Below are 20,450 nucleotides of genomic sequence, written 5' to 3'. Positions count from 1 at the left end.
ATAAAAGTCTTTAAAAAGACTATATTACCTTTTCTCACCCCCTTAAAACAAATTCACCACCACTCCAAAATTCTCTTCCATCATTTCAATTGACAAATGACCTAGAAGATATTGTAACACCCTCATCTGGGCCTAGCTGTAAGATTACTAGTTTACCCTTAAGTTTGTATTAAGTTAATATGTGCTTTTATTTTTATTTAATATTTATTATTATGTAAACGAACGATTCAGACACTAGAAGATATGTTAAGAGTGTGTGTCTTAGAATATGGTGGTTCTTGGGATTCGCATCTTCCATTAATAGAGTTTGCTTACAACAATTCGTATCATTCGAGTATCGGAATGCCGCCGTATGAAATGTTGTTTGGTCGTAAGTGTAGAACTCCGACGTGTTGGTTAGAAACGGGTGAGAAACAATTTACAGGTCCCGAAATTGTTTAGATAACCGCAGAAAAGGTCGAAATTGCACGTGAGAAGTAAAAAGAAGCCAGAGACCGACAAAAGATGTATGCTGGTCCGTGTAGACAACCTGTAATTTTGATGTAGGTGATCGTGTATACCTGAAGGTGTCACCGTGGAAAGGGGTTATCAGATTTGGCAAATGTGGTAAGCTAGCACCAAGGTTTATTGGGCCATTTTCGATCAAAGAAATTTTGAATGATCAAACCGTTGTTTTAGATCTTCCATCAAAGTTAGCAGGAATTCACAACACGTACAATGTGTGTTATTTAAGGAAGTGTAAAGTAGATGATGAAAGTTAGATTCTTCCATTTAAAGACTTGAAAGTTGATCTGACTAAGAAATTAGTAGAAGAACCAATTCGAGTAGTGGACAAGAAAGTCACAAAGTTAAGAAAGAAGCAGATTCCAATGGTATTAGTGGAATGGCGGCACAACTTAGGTTCTAACCTGATGTGGGAAACCGAGGAGTTAATGAGAATGCGCTATCCCCATTTGTTTGACCTTGACCAGATTCCGATGACGGTATCTTCTTAAGGGAGGTAGATTTATAACACCCTCATCTCGGCCTAGCTGTAAGATTACTAGTTTACCCTTAAGTTTGTATTAAGTTAATATGTGCTTTTATTTTTATTTAATATTTATTATTATGTAATGATGTGGTTTGGACCAGTTTGTGACAAGGGTCACAGAACAGGTTTGTTTATTTATTTTGGACTTCATTTGGGTAGCTAAATAATGTACGAAAGTTATTAGATAACTGGTAAATACCCGTGTGTGATGGGGTATTGTGTTTGGCCTTAATATATAAGCTAGAATCAACTCACTTCTAGCATTTTCTTGAAATTTCTTCACAACCCGTACCTACACTCTCCCACCCATCAAACCCTAATCTCTCGAAATCTTGATTGAGTCCAAATTGAGTTTAGCAATCAATTGTTACTGATTTTGTGATTCAAACAAGGTATAAATCTCTTGATTTCGTGTATTAAGTTGTGATTAAAATGATTTTAATTAGGTTTTGGTTCAAATTGGGGTTTTTGGTCAAAACTTGTGATTTTGATGTTGGTTTGGTGTAAAACGTTATGGTTTATGTTTCTTTAGTTGCTATAAACGTTTTCTAAGTTTCATTTGGTGTCAAAACATGTAGAAATCAAGATTTGAGTGATTTTAGTGCGAAACCCGTCAGTTTCTGCTGTTGTAGCTCGATGAATACAACTACACGGTTGCAGGTTGCAACCGCACGGTTGCGTGGTTTAACTGTACTGATGCAAGTGCAACCGTACGGATGCAGCAGTGTGGTGCAACCAGGTCTTAAACTTGTAACCGCACGGTTACATATTGTAACCGTACGGTTGGAGGCTGTAACCGCACGGTTGCAGGTGCAACCGTACGGATGCATATAAGAACCTAAATTGTTGTTTAAGTGTTGATTTTTTAGCCGTTATGCTGCCCGTTTGTATACTGATGATCAGGATGTAAATTTTGAAAATGCATAAGTGTTAAGTAGAAATTTTTAGCGACGCATTTTGATACAAAAATTTCTGTACTGTGTTGTTAGTGTTAACGGACAGCAACTAACTTGATTTGCCTTATGTCCAGGTGATAAGGATAAGGAAGCCGCTCAGTAGTAGATTATCTGAGCTGGTTGCTAGTAAATGGTGAGTGGGACTAACTGGTGTATATAGTATAGAGTAGCATGTTATATTATGATTGCCATGCTTGTTAGATATACTTATTACTATGGTAGTTAGTATGTTGTGATAACTGCATGTTAGTTGATGTTTGTCTGTTGGAGTCCAGTGTTTTCCTATTGTGTGGTAGCCTCGGTAGGAGAGATCAACCTGCAGGTTGGGTTCCTCATGTGGTAGCCTAGACAATCGTGGTGTATATATGTGTGAATGACGAGTCTGTCGCGTGTGGATTATGTATATACATACGATGGTGGAGGAACTTCTGGTAAGCCACTGTCTGATCAACTGGTGCTAAATGGTTTGGCTGAGCCGCCAGAGTCTCTGTAGACGGCACTTGGGTGTGTTAATTTTTGTGACATGATTTGTATAACAGTTCCTATGTACTATTGCCTGTAGTTAGTCGTACTCACTTAGGTTCATGCTAATTCCCCTCCATCTCCTCCCTGCAGGTTGAAAGCTTTTGTAGATAGTGCTTTTTGGGAGAAGACGGTCATGATGATGTTATATTTGACAGGGTTAACTCTGATGTGGTATTTTATAGTTTGAACTGTGTTCTTTTGAAAACATAATGTAATTACGTCTTTTCCAGTTAAAAATGTAAATTGTTTTAATGACACGTGACATCGGTTTATGCAAACGTTGATTTCCATTTATATCATATTTAATTAATAAATAAATGCTTCCGCCACGTATAAATTTTTTTTTTAGCGATGTTAACAAGTTGGTATTAGAGCTTAGTTTGGCAGCATGTACATTGTGATCTAAATGTCATGTTCCCAAACTTCGTAGAGTCATGTCAAACATAACATGCTGGGTATGTGTTAAGTGAGTATTAGGACAGGTTATGTGTTAGTTGTTAGTACTAACAGAATTTATACTAAACTTTGGTGTAAGTGATGTGGTAGTTCAGTAATGGCAGATAACGAAGCTAACGCTACTGGCCCTGCCGCCCCTGGAACTTGAATCTTCAGAGCTCCTGATAAAGATGGACACGTGTCATCAGAGGAAGAAACCTCTCAAGAAGTAATAAACCTTCAAAGTCGATTAGTAGAAGCTCAGGAGAAAATTAAAGAACTGGAACAAGAACGAACAAGATGAAACCCTAATACCACTGCGCTGAACACAGCTTTTCCTCCAAATTTTTATACTCAAACCGGTGGCAGTTCCCAGTCACAGTTTCCTCAGACTACCTATCAAAACCTTCAAATTCCATACCCGTTTAACCAAGCCTTTCCGAATCAGATGATCTACCCATTTCAAATCCCCGAGACAAGAAAGAAGTGTACGTATAAACAGTTTATGGGCTGCAAACCTCCTGAGTACAGCGGTCACCCAAACCCTACAACGATACTCAATTGGTTAAGAGAAGTGGAGCGAGCATTAGAAGCATGCTTTTGTGAGCCTGAATCTATTGTACTGTTTGCTATTAATTTCTTAAAGGTGAAGCAATGGAATGGTGGGACTCTATCACCGCATATTTACCCAAAGAACAGATTAGTCAAATAACTTGGGAACTGATGATTGCAGCGGAGGTGTACGAAATACTATTATTTTTACTACGAAATATTATATGATATGATACTAGTTTTATTATTTATTTATTGAATGAGATATACCTAAACCTTGCTACAACACTATAGGCAGTTTACCTAATCGTAGAGTAGTGTAATTTTTTAGTAACTCCGATTCATTCCACAGGGAGCTAGTGATTACATACTATATTTTTAACAACTATATTTGTACAAAATATATGTAATTATATATAATAATATATAAAAGGGGGATTTTACCGTTTAACGACCAATTTGTCAATTTTATATTTTTAAACGTAAAGATAAATGACAATAATTAAAGTGCGTAAAATAAATAACGATAAATAAATGACGATAAATAAAACAACAGTAAATAAAATTGCGATAGAATATGAAATAAAAGAATTATGCTTATTTAAACTTCCGTAATCATGATGTTTGACGTTTTGATTTTAATTCATTACTTTGGGTTAATTGTCCTTTGTCCTGGATTTATTTGAAACCTATCTGGTTTTTGTCCATAATAGTCCATCGGTCATAATTATAAAATGCTCGTCAAATTAATCTTATTCCCGAAGTCAAATATTCCAACTAATTAGGGATTTAAACTGTAACAAGGTTTTAATTCTTTGTTAATAATTACACCAGGTTATCGACTGCGTGTAATCCAATGTTTTAATACTTTGTTAACAATTACACCAATTACCCTTGTATGTAATCCACCCCTGTTTTAATGAGATATGAATATTAATTTACCCACTTGATCAGTTTGAATAATAAATTACCCAACCCGAATAATTAATTAAATGATTGTAAAGGATGTCGTATAAACGTCACTAAATAGGGCATTCATAATCATTTAATAATTATTAGATTAACTACTTTGAAGATAGGTTCGACAAATTCCAGTGAGTTTTCATTCGATTAGACAATACCCCACATCTATTAATAGTTCATAGTCCAATGTCCACAAGTGTCGGTCTTTTATCCAAACCTTAATTATAGTACAAAATCCAGTAACCCCGTCTTAATATTTAGTCCAACATCACGATTACTTCGGCTCAAATAAGCATAATAATAACTTAGTTACGAGACATTTATTTAAAAAGGAAGAACATAGCTTACAGTGAGTATTAATCGCGTAGCGTTACACGGACAAAGTTCCAACTTTAAAACCCGTAAAACATTCTTACAATAACCCAAGTATTATTAAACTTAAATTAAAATTATAATTATAATTATAAATATTTATATTACATAGAGAGAAAGAAAGAAAAGGGGTGCATTTCATCGTCTGAATTCGTTGGCTTTTATAGGCAATTCTTGAGACTGACTGCTCCGCGATCGTGGAGGTTTTACCCTTTGCAGCTCCGCGATCGTGGAGTTTCGAGTTCCAGCTCACCATTTGAATTCAAAATGTGGGCTGCTAATTTTTATAATATATATATATATATAATATATAATATTATGTAATTATATATATTATATTATATTATATTCTTGTGCATAGTTTACTTGTAATTTCAGCTCCGTTGAGTCGTACGTTTACGCCCGGTTTATGTCTCGGTTCCGGTTTGTCGAACGTCTTTTCGTATGCTTAGATATCTTATACTTTGCGTTTCTCGACTTGTACTCTTATCAATATTTAGACGTTAATCATCAATAAATAGTATCATTTGGAGTGTAACTTGTACGTTTGAGCATTTTGGACGTTTGCTTCTTCAAATCTTCGTTTGCGTCTTCAGTCTTCGCACTTATTTATTTAAACGAATATTACTTGTAAATAGAACAATTGCAACTAAAAACTTTACATATTGGAAGGATATTGTGCCTAAATATATGTTCATTTAGAGCACTATCCCCACACTTGAACGTTGCTTGTCCTCAAGCAATACAGAACTTGAAATAAAATCACATTTCACTCGAATCACTTTTTTTATTCTCACACTTTATACATCAATGATTTTGATACAGCGGTATAAATAATGATAGTAACGATGTGGTTTACAGTCCCACATGACTATGAAAATTTAGATCCTTAAGGAAATTGGATCTTTATGAAAACATTTGATCTTTTGAAAATTCATTCTAGCTTTTACCCTAGACAAGTTTTCCGATTTAACCCTTTATAGGTGTTTGTAAAATGTTTTTGTTGGTTGTGTGGGTTTCAAATTTTTAAAATTTTAGCTCAAAACTTGCGGTTTTGTGTCACTCATTTGCTAACCTTGTATTAGGAAAGCACACGTCCAGTTTACTTGTCCCGTATATTACCTTTCAGTAAACTACCGTCCGGTTGTAAAGGAAAGAAATAAATAAGCAACTGTTAAGGCAATGTCTAATGACATGCAGATGTTCATGGTCCACAACGTGTCGGATGCAATTACTATCCTTTGTAGGAGAAATAATAAAGATCACCCTATAATTTTTTGGTCTGGCACAAGGTCCTATCTTTGACCATGCTATGCAACCATCGTTCTTACGGTTGACACCCGATTTGGTTCAGGTAACCTAATGAATTCCAGGTGAATTCTTAGGATTTTACGTTCAATGGTAATGAACGCATTGAAAATAGGTTTTCAGAAAAAAAATCGGTTTTAATTTGATCAAAATATTTTCTCGTTCAAGCTCGAGTTTAGATATCATCGAATTCCATGATTTTATAATTCTCAATCTTTAAAGTCAATCTCAAGGATTGAGTAATATCAGGCTTAAAAGCTGATTTTGGATCTTTAAGGAGATTATCCGTTCTGGGGGTCTGATTCATTAGTCTTATCAAGCTAATTTGCACGGCGCCCTCCCCATTTTACGAGACAGATCCTCTCATGGTAAGGATAAGTCTGACCACTTGGCGACCCTGTTTGATGCTGAAGTCCGTGGATTTCCTGATGATTTTAGAGATGACTTTTCTAGATTTTTCGTCAACCTACAGCTGGTCTGGATGACAACTTCTTGACCTAAATCAACAAGCGCGTGTCTTTTTCGAAAGAATTTACTTCCTTTTAATGATGGAATTGATTCATCTTGTAGATCCATCTTTCTTTCAAATATATTACAGTAAATCGGGTAAAACTAATTAGTTTAGTCCAAAGCAAAAATTACCTGCAAAAATATTATACAAAAATATGTGATATATGTTTTAAAGATAACTTAGTATCTTCTTCCCACCCTTAGATTTTATTCATTTCTTTTTTGCCTTTTTATTCTCTTCTATTCCACTTTAAATGAATTCTAACGTTTTGGATTGTTTCTTAATTTATGTCCTTTCCGAGGTAACAATAATTTCGGTATTATCACCTAGTTTTATTGTTCATAAATATGTATAAACATGATTTTGAATTCATTTAGTTGAAAATTTTTTAAATTTTCATAAAATTTGGCAATTAAACCAAGTGTAAACTCGAGAAAATTTATAACCCTTCCCCACACTTGAGATCATGCAATGCCCTCATTTGCATGAAATCAGACAATAATTATAAATTCATGAGGGTGATTAGTGTAGAAAAGTGATTAAAAATACCCAGTTTGTAATTACTAAGCTCGTCGAATGATAGATGGCGCGCCTCATCGTTCATTCCTTTTGTTGTAATTTCACATATGTTTTGCGTCTTATCGTCAAAATTAGTAGCTTTTGCTGAACTTAATACCAGTCTTTGAAAGTGCGTTGTTTTACCCTGTTTTGTACATAACATAAAATACAAACATATATATACATATTTTTAAAGTTTTGTATATAACCCCACGTTCATATAATATTTTTGACATACTTTAGATCAATAATATTAAAATAATGATAACAAAATTTTTTGCCCCGTCCTTGGGTAAAGCAATTTCGGTTCTACGACCTAGTGTCTAACTCACGACGAATTTTAGAAATCATTTTTTAAACTTAATGAAATAAAGTAAATTTTGTTTTTAAATTCACACAAAACTTAAATTTAAAAATGCATATTAATTTAATATAAAACCTACAAAAAAAAAAATCAGAATGGGGGGAGAAAGCTAGTTCTTTAGTGGCTGCTAGTGGAAAAGACCAAATGAGATTCCATTCTCAGAACTACACGAGAACAGAACAACTAACTCTAGACAGCATTTTTTCTTAGAACATTTGAATCTCCCCACACTTAGGTAGCCGTGGTGTCAAAATTGTGATCAACTTCATCGTTAATTTCTCTTGGATCATAATCAACTTGCATATCTGTGACTTTTGCTTTAAGCCAGTGGCCGGCTTCTTCTGTAACATCCACAAATTCAATTAGTTTCGCCTTTTCTTTAGGCGACAGATTGGATACTAACCGGTTACATAACTTAAAGTTTCCCTTAATTCTAGCATCGTAAACCCATTTATAAAGTTTCTTCATTGAACTGTTAATAACGGGGTAATTTAGTTTTGTATCAACAATGGGGTTCTTTGTTATCAGGTCATCATTAGGTGTTACTTCATCTTCCCAACACTTATGTGTTTTATTATTGTTAAACACTACCGCTGGAGTTGGTAAAACAACATGGTTCTTACCAATCGTCTTTATTGGTTCAACGGTTTTGGTTGGTGGAGATTTAGACTTTCGAATCACAAAGGTGACCGATTTGTCACCATCACTAAGTGTCATTCTACCCTTTCTTACATCAAATAACGCCCCGGTGGACGCTAAGAATGGTCGACCTAAAATTAGAGGAATGTTTGAATCCTCTTCTATGTCAATGACAATAAGTTTGACTAGAAAGGTTAAATTACCTACTTGAACGGGTAGGTTGTCAGCAATTCTAACTAGGTGCTTAATGGTTTGATCAAGTAGTCGAACACTCATTTTCATTGGACTTAACTCACCTACACCTAATCTCTTATATAATGAAAGAGGCATAACACTCACACCGCACCTAAATCTGTTAGTGCATCATACATGACACAATCACTAAGCAGACAAGGAACAATAAATTCACCCAGATCACCCAACCTGGGTGGAAGTTTTGGTGGAACTGTCTTCACCGGGTTTACTTTTACGGTTTTTGTTTCTTGCACTTTCTTATTCTTCTTCTTCTTTTTAGAGGTATCACAAACTTTATTATCTATTACTTGCTCATACTCAACTCCTTTTCTTGGAAACGGGATGGGTGGTCTGTATGGTGCCACCACTGGATTTACATACTCGGGTGGTGGTGATGTTGTAACTTCTTCATTTTTACTCACATCTAAAACCTTCCCATCTTCTGGTGCTGGTTTTTCAGAATTTGTTGACACCATATTAACATTCTCATTCCGAGGATTTACTTCAGTATTACTCGGTAGCTTTCCTTGTTCCCTCTTACTCATTAAGCTAGCAAGAGTACCTACGTGTTTTTCTAGATTCAAAATGGAAGCTTGTTGAGTTCTTAATGACTGATCAAAACTCTCATTTGTTTGGGTTTAAGATGTAATAAATTGTGTTTGATATTCAACTAGCTTTTGTACCATTTCTTCCAGATTTGACTTTTTCTCTTCGGTTTGTTGTGGTGGTTTATACAAGCTAGGTCTTTGTTGATTGAAAGTGTTGTTTTGAGTTGGTTAGTTATTCAGACCTTGTTGGTTATACGAGTTATTGTTTGGCCCATTTAGATTGTAAAGAATATTTTGATTTCGATTGAAGTTTGACCTTGGCGATTGATTATTATTTTGATAATTATTTTCCGGCCTTTGGTTCATGTAGGAAACATTCTCTCGTTGTTCCATGGTTTGTTTAATGTGACAATCTTTCGTTAAGTGTGGTCCACCGCATTGCTCACAACTGATTCGTATTGCGTGAATATCTTTAGTCATCTTTTCCATTCGTCTCTCGAAAGCATCTATTTTTGCGGAAACGGAATCAAAGTCATGGCTAGACTCGGCTCTAGCCGCTTTAGATGAATGAAATATATATTTTTCCTGGTGCCACTCATGCGAGTGGGAGGCTGTATTATCAATGATTTTGTGAGCTTCGGTTGCGGTTTTCTTCATAATGGAACCACCAGCTGTTGTGTCGATGTCTTTTCGTGTGGTGACGTCGACACCTTGATAGAATATTTGTACTATTTGGTAAGTGTCTAAACCGTGCTGAGGACATCCTCTCAACAACTTTCCGAATCTTGTCCATGCCTCATATAATGTTTCATTTGGCTTTTGCGAGAACGTAACAATTTCTCCTTGAAGTCTCACGGCTTTAGATGCCGGAAAGAATCTTTTAAGAAATTTCTCAACTAAAACATCCCATGTATCAATCGCTCCTTCAGGTAATGATTCTAACCAATCTTTGGCTTCTCCCTTTAAAGTCCAGGGAAACAACATGAAATAGATCTGTTCATCCTCAACTTCTCTGATTTTGAATATAGTACAAATCCTATTAAAGGTTCGAAGATGTTCATTTGGATCTTGTTTTGGCGTACCACTATATTGGCATTGATTAGTTACCATGTGTAGGATTTGTCCTTTGATTTCATAATCTGGCGCATTAATATCTGGTCGCGTAATGGCATGTCCTTGGCCAGTGCGTGTAGCTCTCATTCGATCCTCCATACTTAAGGGTTCTAGATTTTTCCATGATTGAATTTGTTGAATCTGAATCACTAGAGGATTCTGATTTAATGGTTTCTTCCTCGACAACCTCCGATTGAATGATTGGTTCTTCGGGACCTTGGAATTGTCCTTGAATATCTTCTGGTTGCTCAATCGTGAAGTCGGGTTCAAAAAATGGATTATCGAAAATTTTTATTTGAGTACTTGTTCGACTAGATGATGATTCTAAAGAAAAATCAACGACGATAATATTGGCTAGATGTCTTGATCTGATTACAGGAGGTGAACGTATGAAAGGTGGTGAACGTTTTGCTCGGTGCATTCACTGAATATCCTATTAGTTATAAAGATAAAAATTATATAAGTTATCAAATTAATAGATTTTTCTGATTTTGTCCATGTTTTGAATAGCCAATAGATGCAGCAGGTAGCCAGGACCCTTTAAATCGGAAGTCCACAACTCGCCACTAACAAATTCAACTATTACTACGAACCAGAAAATTTGGATGTCTATCAATTTAATCGCTTACAATAATTTTTCGTCGAAATTTTGAAATAAAAATCTATGTCCTAAAAACTAGAGCGTAGAAATGAGAAACAAAAAGAGTGCATCGAAAAACAAAAGGTCGAAAAATAAAAATAAGAAAGAAAAGCGTCGAAACTTAAAAGTCTAAAAACTAAAAAATAAAAATTGCGTTTAAAAGTATTAAAGCTTAAAAGGATTTATATATCCAAAACGGCAATAACTTAATTAGGCACTAAAATCTAAAAACTGCGTCGCAAAATTCTAAAGCGCCTAAATCTTAATTCTAAAGAAAAAGTACTTAAGGGATTTTACGGCAAAATCTAAAAACTAGAGATATAAAAATAACTACGACAAAATACTAAACTTAAAACTATATAACGAACGACAAATATAAAAATTACGAATTTAAACGAATAAAAAGATACAATTAATAAAAAGAAATGTTAGAAAAATGATAAAAATATTATTTTATAAAAATATTATTTTTATATTATTATTATATAAAAATATTAATCTATATAATTAATAATAATAATAATAATAAAACTTAAAATTACTATTAAAAAAAATAAAACAAAATTAATTAATATTATAATTAAACCCTAATTTAATTAATAATAATTAAATTATAACCCTAATCCAGCATTTAATGCGTTTAAGGTTCTGTGTCAGAAAGCCCTACGTAATCGCTTGGAGTTTTGTCTGTATGTCTCCGCGATCTCAGAGTATGCAGGCTCAGTTGTTGTTGCAGGCTCAAAATCATTCGGGTCTTTTTTTACACGAAATATATAAAGAAAATATTTATTAAAATAAACTTATATTTTAAAATCTAAAAATAAAAATACTTTTTAATTTTATAAATTATAAACTAAATCTTTAAATATATATATATATATATATATATATATATATATATATATATATATATATATATATATATATATATATATATCCTTAACACTTATTATAAATACAAAATATTTTTACAAAATAAGAAATTATATATTTTTACAAAAATATAGTTTTAATGAAATATAGCTTTTTTTCACCGAGTCCCCGGCAGCGGCGCCAAAAACTTGATGATTGCAGCGGAGGTGTACGAAATACTATTATTTTTACTACGAAATATTATACGATATGATACAAGTTTTATTATTTATTTATTGAATGAGATATACCTAAACCTTGCTACAACACTATAGGCAGTTTACCTAATCGTAGAGTAGTGTAGTTTTTTAGTTAGTCCGGTTCGTTCCACAGGGAGCTAGTGATTACGTAATATATTTTTAACAACTATATTTGTACAAAATATATATAATTATGTATAATAATATATAAAAGGGGGATTATACTGTTTAACGACCGGTTTGTCGATTTTATATTTTTAAGCGGAAATAATTGTGCCGTTGGTCCCTCCATTTTACCCCAAAAAGCTAACAGCGTCCCTCAAGTTTTTTTATTTGCTTTCAGCGTCCCTCTATTATCACTTATTTTGATTACGCGTCCCTCCGTCAACTTTCTGTTAAAAAAGTCTGTTAAGTCATGCCATGTGCCTTGCATGTGAGGGTAAATTCGTCTTTTTACTCTTTTCTTCACTAAAATCGAGGGACCACCGGTGCAAAAAATGAAAAAATCTCTAAACTTCATAGATCAACACAAATCACCATATCGTATCATTTTTCTAATTCATTTATCATATTCATTACATCATTTTCAGATTTATGATTTAAGACAACAAAATCAAAAAATCTCATATTTTCACCTACTGCTACAACAACACTCGTCACATTCATCTTCATGAGTAAAATTAGGCGAATATGACTTTTAAGATCAATCAAAAAATTTAAGATAAATTCGAGATCTATAATCAAAACCGAACGTTTGTGTTTCATCAGATTCAATAAACAACAACAAATTTTTCGAGAATCAAATCGAGTTCTTCGTTCATATTTGTCACTTCTCATTTTGGCCTCCGGATCGTTTCAAAATGAAATTGCGAAAAGTAAAAACGTAGAGTTGTTTACTTTCATCTTGTGAATGTGTGTTCAAATTCTCATATCTTAATTCAAAGAAACTAGTTCGAATTTTGAAGTCAAACCTTCAAATTCAAAAGTCAAACGGATCTTCATCTTTCAAATTCGAGATTTACATGTTGATTCTCGTTGAAGTAATGATTCACGAGTGTTAGGCTTGTGATTTGCAACCTATTTTGTGTTGGATACGAGTGCTCAAACAGCTTTAATTGTGAAATCAATTTTTTTGAAGGAGATATTAATATCGCTGCTGTTCATGATTAATTTTCAGAAATTGTTGTGACGACCCGGAAATTTCCGACCAAATTTAAACTTAATCTTTATATGATTTTGATTCGATAAGCAAAGTCTGTTAAACTGAGTCTATAAATTGTTGAACTATTTAAATAGATTCATTTATACCTTTGACTATCTCCGACGATTCACGAACCATTATTTGTAAATAGATAAATATATATAAATAAGTAAATATAAATAATTATGCATAAGAATATTAATAAACTACTATATACAATTTGTTATAAATAAATATGTAAATTAATATAATATATAATAAAATTTATTATAAAAGTGAAGATATAAAGTATGTTATATATATATATATATATATATATATATATATATATATATATATATATAAGTAATTTCGAAGTTATTTAGTAAACGATGGAAATGCTCGTTTGTCATTCAATTGTTAGTAAACGAGTTAAAAGGGAACTTATGTGATTTTAAAATAAACGGTGATCCAAAAATGAAATTTATAAATTATAAGCTTATTAATAATACATTTAGAAGTTATTTGATAAATTTTTTATATTTTACTTGGGGTTAGGAGTGAATAATTAATGTAAAATTTATTTAATAATTAATGATCGAATTTTATACCATAATGACCAAAATAAATAAATATAGTTAATTTAAAATTTTGGGATTTTTCCGGATACCTTTATCCGCACCTAATTAACAACGGAGTTCGATATAGCCATTCGGGATAAACCGTCGGTAGAATGAGACAATTCAGTGGCTGCTTTCCTATTTGTTTACTATTCTACAAGTTGATTGATTATTTTAAATTATTGTTTCTTTTTCTTGTTTCTTCTCCACAATCTCTGATATATATATATATATATACCTATACATTCACTGCAAATTAAAAACCCATGATCACCATTCTTCTTATGACCACTATCAGCCATCACCTTCTTCCCCACTATCAACCGGACGACAACCACCGGTTAGCACCCATAACCACCCTCGTCCACCATCAAGCTCCCTACCATCAACAAACCGTCATCCGCCACCATACACAACCACCACCTTCACTCCATGAACATCGTGTACCACCATCAAACCACCATGACCTCCATAAACCCGCCACCCTCTTCCACCGATTATCCTCATCTCCAATCTATCAAAATCATCGAACACCATTGCTGCAACCTAGTTACCATAAATGGCGGATACAACCACGACTACCACACAACCCATTACCTATTCTTCCTCATCTTGTCCATAAACATCATCATCGACTGCTTACTATTACGGTTTTCGTTTGATCACCTTGGGTATTTGCTGCTGAATGACGAACAAGGAATAGAATCACCACAACAGTCAATAACCACCTGCTACTTGATCCCGTAACTTCTATCTATCTGCTTCTCTCTCATCTCTCTCTCTTAAATCAAAAACCACACCGATCACAACCCCTCAAACTACCTTTTATTTTTATTTTTTTTACTTTCTTTATGAGTGTAATGGTGATAATCAAAAGTGATGATAAGGTTCGATGATGATGACTGTGATCACGGTTATGACTAAGAAGAAGATGATAAATGAAAGTGAAGATGAAAAAGTGATGATGAAATAATAATGATGATGTACGTACGATATAGAAAACGAATTGATGATGATGGTTACAAAAGTGGCGATTAAAATGATAAAAAAAAACGATGATGATGCGTTTCAAGTGACCCTACCTCCTCTAATCTCTCACGCTCAAATCAATCTAATTCTTCTTTTGTGCCGTGATTTTTTATTATTATATGGGTCGTGACCCTTTCTTTGTTGGGCCATAATTCTTTTGTTGTTGGGCCGAATGAATTTGTGAGGACTAGGCCTCATTTCATGCTTTTCTTTGTTGGGCTATCGCATAGCTTCTGTTGGGCCGAAGTTTGTTGGGCCGAGAGTTGATAAAGTGTATGATTTTATATGATGATGAAATCAAAGATAATGATGGTTGTGTTTATGAGGGTGACGATTAGTAGGAAAAGATTATTAGATTATGATTATGTTAACGTCGTGATGTTCAATGATGATAACTATGACGAGTCGAAGATGATCACGATGTTGTGATTATGATGATGTTATGTTGATGATAATCATGATGAAATATATGATGATGTTGATGGTGTGATGATGTGAAGGTTAAGGATACGTATTAATGGTGATGACGATGTTAATATGTGATGAGGAGACAAATGATAATGATAATGATACATGAAAATGATGATGATGGTGATGCTATATCTTTTTACCATTATTATGATTCTTCTTATTATTATTATTATTATTATTATTATTATTATTATTATTATTATTATTATTATTATTATTATTATTATTATTATTAATATTATTATTTTTATTATGATTATGAATCGAGTATGATGATGACGATAATGAAGATCATAATGATCATGGACGACGGTGATGATGGATGACGATTATGATCGATGACGTTTAGATAGGTATAACTCTCATTATCATAAAATTTTATTATTGTTTATTATCATTATTATTATTATTAATATAATTGTTGTTATTATTATTATTATTACTATTATTACTAATATAATAATAATAATAATTATTATTATTATTATTATTATTATTATTATTATTATTATTATCATTATTAGTATTATTGGTATCATAACGAGTAAAATTATCATCTTCATTAAAATTATTATTATTATTATTATTATTATTATTATTATTATTATTATCATTAATATTATTATTATTATTATTAATAATATTATCATTATGATTGAAACTGTTATTACTATCATTATCATTATTATTATTTTCATGACAAATAAATATTATGTATATAAAAATGTACTTATATTAATACTACATATAATTATATATTGAACATATTAACATTATATATATATATATATATATATATATATATATATATATATATATATATATATATATATATATATATATATATATATATATATATATATATATATAATCATATGTGTAAATATTAATTACTTTAAATATGTATACAAAATAAATATAGATAACATATAATTTAAGATATAAAATATACATAGAATATATATGTTAATTAGGGTTTATTATAAATTCCATATAACTACAACACATAATATTATAAGATTAATAAATAAAATTACTTGATTACAAATATATGTGTTAATATATATATATATATATATATATATATATATATATATATATATATATATATATATATATATATATATATATATATATATATATATATATATATATATATATATAATCATATGTGTAAATATTAATTACTTTAAATATGTATACAAAATAAATATAGATAACATATAATTTAAGATATAAAATATACATAGAATATATATGTTAATTAGGGTTTATTATAAATTCCATATAACTACAACACATAATATTATAAGATTAATAAATAAAATTACTTGATTACAAATATATGTGTTAATATATATATATATATATATATATATATATATATATATATATATATATATATATATACAAATGATATAGGTTCGTGAATCTAAGGCCAACCCTGCATTGTTCAGTTCCGTCGTATGCATATTGTTACTACAAAATATCGTATTGTGAGTTTCATTTGCTCTCTTTTTAAATGGTTTTGCAATATATATTTTTGGGTCTGAGAATACATGCGCTGTTTTATAAATGTTTGACGAAATAGACACAAGTACTTAAAACTACATTCTATGGCTGGATTATTAAACCGAATATGCCCCTTTTTAGCCTGGTAATCTAAGAATTAGGGAACATCACTAATTTTGAGAATTAGTGCACCCCTAATTGACGTGAATCCTAAAGATAGATCTATTGGGCCCAACACGCCCCATTCTGGAATTTGAAATGCTTTAGTACTTCGATTTTATCATGTCCGATGGGTGTCCCGGAATGATGGGGATATTCTATATGCATCTTGTTAATGTCGGTTACCAGGAGTTCACCATATGAATGATTTTTATCTCTATGCAGTTGCGAAATGCCTGATATGAGATGTATATTTATAGAAAAATGAAAATATTGTGGTCTATTAAATTAATGGAAATGATTGTTATGATAAACTAATGAACTCACCAACCTTTTGGTTGACACTTGAAAGCATGTTTATTCTCAGGTATGAAAGAAATCTTTCGCTGTGTATTTGCTCATTTTAAAGATATTACTTGGAGTCATTCATGGCATACTTCAAAAGACGTTGCATTCGATTCGTTGAGTTCATCAAGATTATTATTAAGTCAATTATAGTTCGATATACTATGAAATGATATGCATGCCGTCATCTTTTGATGAAATGAAAGATTGTCTTTTAAAAACGAATGCAATGTTTGTAAAATGTATCATATAGAGGTCAAGTACCTCGCGATGTAACCAAATGTGATGTATTCGTCCAGATGGATTAGGACTGGTTATTATAATTGTTGCTGTTATGGATTAAGTGTCTTCACAAATCATGTTAGTCGCAACATTTGGAAGTTTTTTCCTTCGATTTTAAAGATTAATTCGATGATTAGATGATTCGTGTTCATGAAGATGACGGTTATTGTTACTGACTTGAATATAATTCGGTACATGAACACATTTCGGTAGCAGTTATTGATTTGGTATTGTTATTGCATTGCTTCAGTAGATTATATTCGGTATTATAAGATTTTTCATTTTTTACATGAAGAAAAGAGTAAAAAAACGAATTTACCCTCACATGCAAGGCACATGGCATGACTTAACGGACTTTTTTAACAGAAAGTTGACGGAGGGACGCGTAATAAAAAAAAAGTGATAATAGAGGGACGCTGAAATCCAAAAAAAAAAAAACTTGAGGGACGCTGTTAGCTTTTTGAGGTAAAATGAAGGGACCATCAACACAATTATTTCTTTTAAGCGTAAAGATAAATGACAATAATTAAAGTGCGTAAAATAAATAACGATAAATAAATGACGATAAATAAAATATGAAACGACCCGTCCATATTACTATAAACGCAGTACGTTATTCATTGGTCCCATAGCGAGGTATTTGACCTCTATATGATACGTTTTAGAAAAATATTGCATTCGTTTCATAAAAAGCACACCATTATTATACATAATGCATGTTTTAAACAAGTGGGCGATTATTTAAGAAATAATCCCCATGATACATCGGTTACCAAATACTACACACATGACATAACTGTCGAATATAATACATGATAAAGGTTTTATTGAATGCAACACTTTATTTAAACAAAAGCATGAGATCCATGCACAGCTTGCTCAGATAATGCAACAGCGGAAGACTTTCTTAAGGACCTGAGAATAAACATGCTTAAACAGTCAACACAAAGGTTGGTGAGATATATAGGTTTAGCATCGATATAAATATAGACCACAATATTTCATAGTTATAAATATATGTACACTCACAAGTGTATAAAAGTATTCTATAAGTTGTTGAGCGCTTCGGTAACCATACTTAACCATAAATGTAGCATATTACCTTTATTATGAAATCTCCCTACACTGTACCAAGTGTAGTAAAAACGAAGTACTGTGCAACCGTTTACGATACTAGAGCGACTAGCCCGGTTGGGGTTGTCAAACCCGATAGATCTATCAATAGGATTCGTGCTTACATGTTCTTACAACATGTAAATATTAGTTACCAAGCTATTAGGGAAGATATGCAAGGTGGTACAACTCAACGAAGAATATATTTTAAGTACTTGTGTCCATAGTGTAAAACATAAAATGCATGTATTCTCATCCCAAAATATTTGTAGAGTTTAAAAATGGGACTATATACTAACAATAGTAAAAGTATATTAATAATAAGTTTTCAATTTATTAAAAATATGGCCGTCGTCCTTAGATTCACGAACCTATAACAATAATAACGATTCAGATAATAATACATGTGAAAAAAATTAATATAGCAAGTTCATATTTGTCACGACCCCCGTCTCGATTTCCCAAGACGTGGTGTGAACTTTAACATAGTGTCCCAGGTTATAGTCAACGTAGCAGCAGAAACATAAATATTATTACATCGCGGTCTCTGTTTTTAGTTTTGGTACATCGTGGCTGCAAAATACAAGTACAGACGTAGTACAAATACCAATATATCATAATCTAGCCTATCAATACTAGATTTAACAAAAGACATTTTTAAACTTCTACGATGCCCGACCTGAAAATGCTCCAAAAGCTAAGTACCTGAGATAAATACTTAAAACGTCAATATAAATATTGGTGAGTTCATAGGTTTAGTTACAATGCATATTTAATGGACATCAAGATTTCATGTACAAAACAGTTGAAAAGTTATTCTAGTTCATGAGCTTTCGATATCGAACGTTAACGTAAAAGTACCCGAAAACAAGCGTCACTTAAGGTCTAAGTGCAAGTGGTCAAAGGTTATGCATCCGATAGCCTATTAGGCCTATCCTGATGTGAGGTGTCATCCTCAAATAGATCTATTCATAATATTCGCGTTTACCAAACCGGTAATTAACGATATCAAAATCGGGATTTATAAATTGACCTTTGTTACTCAACATAGAATATAGTTGTAAGTACTTGATCCCAATATGTAAAATAGTAAACAAGTATTATCTCATCCCAAAAGTATAAAAGATTGATTAAAAATGGGACTACGAACTCACTTGATGCGGTGTAAGGTATACACGGTAGTCGGTTTAAATAGTGTGCGGTGATCCGGGCTTGAGACCTAATGAATATTATGAGGTCAGAGGTCATACTATCCCATATAGTATTTAGAATGAGTCTAAGATCAGTCCCCAAGTATTCTTACATGTCCATTTCGATTTTTGATTGGAAACATTATATAATTCGTAGTTTTAAGTTTCAGCAAATCTGTCCAGTTTTACCTTCACATTATATTATGTGTTTCTACCAATCTAGATATCCATTTAAGGTGATATTACCACCTCTGGAAAGGTTATTGAGTCCCTAATCCAACCATGTAAGGTTAGCTTCTGGATTCAAAGTATAAATTGGTCAAATTTATGATTTCCTAAAAGTGTGCAATTCTGTCCAGATTTATACTATAAGCTTCCATGCATACTTATAATTAGTAAATCAACTTTGTTTAACTTGTGGCTTTTACAAAACACTAAAAAGATATAAAATAGCACGTGGTAAAAAGGATTAACTTCCAGCTATTCATTTGGTTAGTTTTTCAAGACCATACTTTAGACCAAAATCAGACTACAACAGTTTTCTTTATTAAATCTATATAGCCTTTTCTCCTAAACTACTACATGGATTTTAGTGAATCAAGTCTTTTTTTATTCCTCTATTAGTACCCTTTTAAGTATAGAAGGATATATCTTAATAAACTATATAGTTTTTGATTTATTCAAGTCAC

At 32.0% G+C, this 20,450-nt stretch overlaps 1 non-coding gene across 1 annotated transcript; it reads left to right on the top strand.

Moving 5' to 3' along the window:
* Positions 1-9,740: 9,740 nt before the first annotated feature.
* Positions 9,741-9,847, top strand: LOC139894983 (small nucleolar RNA R71). The gene has a single exon (XR_011775455.1). It is a non-coding gene; the product is annotated as a small nucleolar RNA R71 (small nucleolar RNA).
* Positions 9,848-20,450: the final 10,603 nt, after the last annotated feature.

This window comes from Rutidosis leptorrhynchoides, chromosome 2 (assembly GCF_046630445.1).
Source record: "Rutidosis leptorrhynchoides isolate AG116_Rl617_1_P2 chromosome 2, CSIRO_AGI_Rlap_v1, whole genome shotgun sequence".
Lineage (NCBI taxonomy): Eukaryota > Viridiplantae > Streptophyta > Magnoliopsida > Asterales > Asteraceae > Rutidosis > Rutidosis leptorrhynchoides.
The sequence above is the reverse complement of the archived record's forward strand: the minus strand, read 5'-3'. Positions and strand labels throughout refer to the sequence as shown.